Source organism: Malania oleifera, chromosome 3 (genome assembly GCF_029873635.1).
Source record: "Malania oleifera isolate guangnan ecotype guangnan chromosome 3, ASM2987363v1, whole genome shotgun sequence".
NCBI classification, from domain to species: domain Eukaryota; kingdom Viridiplantae; phylum Streptophyta; class Magnoliopsida; order Santalales; family Ximeniaceae; genus Malania; species Malania oleifera.
In genome coordinates, this window is record NC_080419.1 from 32,634,233 (window position 1) to 32,640,838 (window position 6,606).

Here is a 6,606-nt window from a genome sequence, read left to right on the forward strand (position 1 = left end):
TATAAAATGAGTAATTTAAAGATTTTTTAAATTAACTTAGGGATAATTCTTAAATTAATTAGGTACCGTTCGTAAGAACGGGCACGTAGGGGGTGCTCGTACCTTCCCCTCGCGTAACCGAACTCCCAACCCCAGCTCTGGTAATATAGACCCACTCTACCCCTAACGGGGTAATAATCATATGTTCTAACCACACTAAAAGGTTAGTGGCGACTCCGACATTCCATATTTTTCTTAAAAATTAAAATTAATTTTTATTTCGCCACCCGGGGCACACGCGCCCTTGGGACGTCGCGACAACTGTGTTGACTAATAATCATTTGAACATGTTAATTATTTATTTCACTTACAATTAGTAATGTTTGTATTTCAACCATTCTTGAATTGTCCAATGTAGATAGTTCAGGAAGTTGTATTTACATTGTTGTCATTGTTCATGTTTTGTCAATTGTCATTATAAATTTCAAGCGCTTCTCTACTTGTATTCTTTGAGTGCATAGTGGGGTGTCGTGATAATTTGTTAGTGATGGAAAACTAGCAACATGTTCACTTCCCCCATCTCGTGTATTTGGAGAGACATGGAGAGATGTTGCCGAAATTTATAACAACTACGACGAAGGAATTTGAGCGATTGATCGCAATGTAAATGCAATATTCCTGAATGAGATAGGATCCGTACCCTTTAGAGTATGATGGTTGATTATAGGATTCACGATGCATGTGTTATAAACATTATGAGAATGTAATGAACACCATTTACTTGAACATATTATAGGGTAATTAATGAACATGGATAAGAGTTAGATGAACGCTCGGGGTAGGTTTTTGCCAGAATACGTGAAGACAAAGCCAGTAGAATAAGGTGTCCTTACAAGAAATGTCAGAACAAAACATTCAAACACATTGATTTGGTCCATTCACATTTATTAGACTTTGGAATGGATAAAAGGTACACAACATGGGTGTTCCACGGTGAAGATTACGCAGTTCAGAGCGATGATAATAACGATGAAGATGAAGGGGCAAATATAGTAGGTCGTGATGCCAGTTCGGAAGGGGTAATTGAAATGTTAGGTAACTTGCAAAGGGGGATTGCAATGGACACGAGCGATGTGCCTGTGTCACGTACTGGTGATGAATCTACTTCAACAGGTACCATACCTTGCGATCCTAGTACGTTGAATCGACTTAGTAAACCATTTGCTAATCTCATGAGAAATGCACGGGTGCCCCTATATCCAAACTATAAAAAGTTCTCAAAAATAGAATTTCTAATAAAGTTGCTTCATGCAAGGAAGATGCATGAGTTATCTCAGAGCGCATTCAACATGCATTTAAGCCTCATTAAGGCAGCATTACTTGATGGAGAAACACTTCCGAAGTCTTTTTATGAGGCAAAGACATACATGCGTGAATTGAATCTCGGTTACACTCTAATACATGCGTGTAGGTATGATTGTGCACTCTTTTATTGTGAACATGAAAATGTGAACGAGTGCCCAGAATGTTGTGAACCGAGATATACAACTAATCAGAAGAAGGGTAAAAAGATCCCCAAAAAAGTTTTGCAATATTGTCCATTAATCCTGCAGCTGCAATGATATAAGACAAATTCTCATGATTTCAAAGCCCTAGATGGTAATATTGTGGCACAGGATTATCTCAATAGTTTTAGTTCTGATTGTTGATGTATTGAACCTGTTCTTGACTTGCTTCATTGCTCAGATATGTCCTACTTGTAGCTGCCACATATTCTGCATTTTGTGGTATCCTCTATATCGTCAAAGCTGAAATTGGATGGGATAGAGAAGTGACTTGAGCTAAAAGGGCAGCAGACGACTCCAATTCATGAATCCTAGCAACTTTCTTAGTCATATTCTTTCAGTTGGCCATTGATAGTTATTTGAGGCTATTTCTTCCAAAAGAGAAGTAGCACCATCCGGTGTCTTTGACATCAAAGTTCCCACAAACGCAGCATCAACTAAAGTCCAAGTTTGCCCATTTAACCTATTATAGAACATCTAAATCTGCAAGCAATCCGACAATCCATGTTGTGGGCAGCGTCGAATCAAATCTCTATACATTTCCCATGCTTCATAGAGTGATTCAAAATCATGTTGCTTGAATTGACCAATTTCACTCTTGAGTTGGGCTGTTTTTTGCAGGTGGAAAGAATTTAGTCTGAAATTTTTCTGTCATGTCCTGCCAACTAGTGATACTTCCTTGTTGTAAAGATTGTAGCCAACCTCTTGCCTTGTCCCTCAAAGAAAAAGGGAACAATATCAGTCTAATGGTGTCTTCAGTAACACCATTGATCTTTACAGTGTCGCAAATCTCTAGAATCGCCAAATGAATATTGGGATCATGAGGTGGCGATCCGCTAAATTGGGCTTGTTGCACCATGCTGATCAATGTGGGTTTTACCTCAAAATTGTTGGTATTAATGGTCTAGCGTCTTATACCCGAGTAGTTGTCATTCACAATTAGTCGTACATAATCCTTCAAGTCGCGTGGCTGCATATTCTCTTGTCCGTTCTCCATGACTAGTACCTTCTTCTTTCTTAGTGCTCTGAGAGTTCTTTCATTCTCTGGATCAAAAGGATTAATGTTACAAGTTCTAGCACGGCGCATCCAACATAAAAAACACCTGAAATAAAGAAGATAAAAAATAAAATAAAAAGAAAATAAATAAAGTAATAAAAAATATATAAAAATAAAATTCTAAATTAAAACCAATATTACTTTGTATCAATATTGGCAAAGATAAGAAAAACTTAATCCCCGACAATGGCACCAAAAACTTGATTGGTGAAAACTTCAAGTGCACAATATTGTAGTTTTGTAATAAAATGTTGAGAAGAGTATCATTCTCAGGGATTGGTGACTTACGTCTGCCAAGTACCAAAATTTTACTAATCTTGATTTTATATAAAAAATAAATTTAGAGTTTTATAAGTGCAAAAATTGAAATAAACTCAATTTAAAGAAAATATTCAAAGGATAATGAAATTGTTTGCTCAAGTATCAAATTAATGAGATAGAAAATTTTTAGGAAATCGATTTCACCTAATTTCTTACTATGCTTTACTAATCTAGCTAATAGGAATTAATTTTCTCTATTTGTTGGCAAATTTCAAATTCATCCAAAAGCCTCTTTCGATAGTCAATTGGAAACTATTCTTGGTCATTATTTAACATAAGAGTATGCAAATCAATAAAGTAAAAATGCATTAAGACCCATAATTTTTAATACTATATAGGTTCATACAAATCTTTCGATATCTATATTTACCTATGTTGAAGTATCTTATATCTATCCTATGATTTCCCCTTTCGGTAGAAAATCATAAGATCAAAATCATTTAATTAACGGTCAGTTAACTAAAAGCAATAAACTCAAGATAAATCAGACAAACTTAGACGAAAATTATTTCAGATTAACATAGAAAAGAAAGCATAGTTTGAAACCAGATTACATTGTTTTCCTAAAAATAATAAATTAGCTCATGCTAAAAATAAAATCTCGCATAAACGAATTCACCATATCTTCGTTTCTCTGGAGAATAAAAGAGAAATCAACACCACAAGCATCGCCGTAATGCGCAGAGAACACCATAAGCACCGCCATCATGCGCTGCCTTCTTTTTTTTTAGGTACGTCCAGGGTGTCCACGTCCGTTTTACGATCTGTGACTAATCTCACCCCCTGTGTAGCTGGCCCCACAACCCACAGAGAGGGTAAATTTTCAAGAGCCCAGTAGCTGAATCGAACCCGGGGGGCGGAAACCTGCTGACCTCGTGAGAGGCAGTCCCAGAATTCGCTCAACCAACTGAACCACGCCCTAGGGGCATCATGCGTTGCCTTCTTTTTTTTGGATTACGCACCGGGTATCCACGCGTCCGTTTTATGGTCCACGTGATTAATCCTGCGCCCCTTGAAGTTGACCTCACAACTCTAAAGGAAGGGTAAATTCAGAAGTCTAGGGGCGGAAACGAGTCCAGGAGGGTTTGAACATCTGAGCTCGTGAAAGGCACTCTTGCAACCCGTACTACCACCTGAACCACATCCTGAGGGTATCATGCGCTGCCTTCTTGATCCTCCAAAGGTTTGTTCTTTCTTCCATGCCGCCAGCCGCACCCACGCTGCTGTGTGTTTTTATTTTTCTCCTCGGCGTGTGCCTCCAAAAGAATACCTCCACTTGTGGCCTCGTGTGCGTGTGCCTCCAAAAGAATCCTGCCAAACCATACTACCCAAAAAGCCTACTAAACTCTACCCCAAGCAATCCTCCATGGCTGCCTAGCGCATGGTTCCTCCGCATGGGCTGCATGCGGACGTCTTGTCAAGCCCAACTCCTTCACATCTCTTCACGGGCCAACTCACGTTTGGGCTTACCTTCTTATTTTAAATCTCACACACAAAATCAAAGGACCTCAAAGCCCTTTAAAACCCCCCACCAGCACGGTTCCAGAGCCCATGCACTCTCACATTCACACGTCAATCCCATGCACTCTCACATTCACACTTCAAGCCCATTTATCTCATTGTTGCATGGCACTAATCACTCATGCACCAGCCCACTTATTTTGGCTTTTCCAATTTCATCTTTCCAATCTAAAGCTTTCTCTCCTTTTTTAACTTGCATGCCCAACACACACACACAGATATATATTTTTCTTTTTGATTTTTCTTTAAATGTCCAAAATTGCCTTTTTTCCAAAATCTCATTTGGCCCACGCACAAGCTCACGATTATTTAAAAGCTCACATACACGACACCTCTTCATGCTCACGACCCGCGTAGTGCATGCAACGTCTCCTTGTGTAGTGCACGACCTCTCCCAAAATTTTAATTTCGGATTTAATTTCTAAAAATTTTCTTTCTTTTCTTCAAATCTGCAATAAAATAAAACAACCCTAGTGAGACCTAAAATCGGCAAAAGTTAAATCAAATTAAGCCAAATTTTAAAGTTAAGAAGTGCTAAATTATTCTAATTTATGTCACTCATCAAGAGTTACTAACCTCCATCCGACAAGGGAATATTTAAAATTCTCGGTCACTCCTCGCCAATGGAAATTTCTTTAATATCTTTCCATGGGCCTAGAAATTCTCTTCTGCAAAGGTAACATTGACATGTAAAAAATTGACAGATTGGAAAGCACTGAAATGATCAAAGTCAATTTACATCTCATAGAGAGAAAATTTGATTTTCATATTGCCAACTTCCTTTCCATTTTTTCAATATTTGGGTCCCAAACATGTTTGTCTGACGACTTTGCTCCCAAAGGAACGTCGAGGTAAAAAAAAGGGAAGGAGCTCACTAAACAACTCAGAATGTATGCCTTAGAGTCCGTATCCACTATATCTCCGATAGGGTACATACAAATTTTTGATAAGTTAACTTTCATTTCGGTAACTACCTCAAAGCAAAGAAAAATTGCCCTGAGATTTCTGAACTCTGAAAGAGAATTAGTGCAAAAGATAATAGTGTCAACCGCAAAAGGGAGATGAGGGAGGTTTATAGAATGAGACCACTTATGAATCTTGATTCCCTCGATCAAGTTTTTCTCCAGACCTTGAATCATCATTTGTGAATGTTAAAATTGGAGAAGATTGATTTTTCACTATTGATTCACACTCAATACAAGGATTACAAGGGTATATATACATAAGAGAAATGGAAAAAAAGGAAAGTAAATAATTTGCTAAAATGGAAAGTATATATATCATTAATACTCCCCCTCAAGTTGGAGCATGAAGATCTATAATGCCCAACTTGCGTGATAAGTTTTGAAAATGGTCATAACCCAAAGCTTTAGTGAAGATATCGGCAAGCTGACTGTGGGTAAGAATATGCTTAGTGAAAAAGAGTCCAGCCCATAACTTTTCACGAACAATATGACAATCGATTTCTATATGTTTGGTACGTTTATGGAAAACAGGATTCTGGGCAATGTGAGGAGCCGCTTGGTTCTCACAATATAAGAGCATAGGCTGAGAATGCAGTACGCCAAGATCATGTAAAAGAGTTTCGAGCCATGTAAGTTCACAGGTAGTAGAAACAAGTGCCCGGTACTCATCTTCGGTAGAGGAGCGAGAGACGGTAGTTCGTTTCTTAGTGCGCCAAGAAATGGGACTAGTGCCCAACTGAATGAAAAAAGCAGTGGTGGAGCGGCGAGTGAGGGGACAACTAGCCCAATCCGAATCAGAATAAGCCAAAACTTGAAGAGTGTTGGCAGTAGGAAAAAAATAAGCCTTGACCTGGAGATGCCTTAATGTATCGAAAAATACGGACAGCGGCATCATAATGCGGTTGTCTAGGCTGGTGCATAAATTGACTGAGAAGGTTGACTGGAAAAACAAGGTTGGGACGAGTGATGGTGCGATAGATCAAACGTCCAACGAGGCGCCGAAACGAGCTTGGATCGGAGAGGAGAGCACCATCAGTATTATTGAGCTTCAGATTTTGTTCCATGAGAAAGTGGGCAGGATGAGCACCTAGATGACCGCTATTAGTTAGGATGTCGAGAGCATATTTGTGTTGATTGAGAAAAATGCCAGTGGGAGAGCGAGCAATTTTGAGGCTAAGGAAATATTTCAATTTGTCAA

The 6,606-nt window shown here is 38.7% G+C and overlaps 1 non-coding gene across 1 annotated transcript; it reads left to right on the forward strand.

The window, feature by feature from the left end:
• Positions 1-2,043: 2,043 nt before the first annotated feature.
• On the forward strand, positions 2,044-2,150 carry LOC131152463 (small nucleolar RNA R71). The gene has a single exon (XR_009135964.1). It is a non-coding gene; the product is annotated as a small nucleolar RNA R71 (small nucleolar RNA).
• The last annotated feature ends 4,456 nt before the right edge of the window (positions 2,151-6,606 follow it).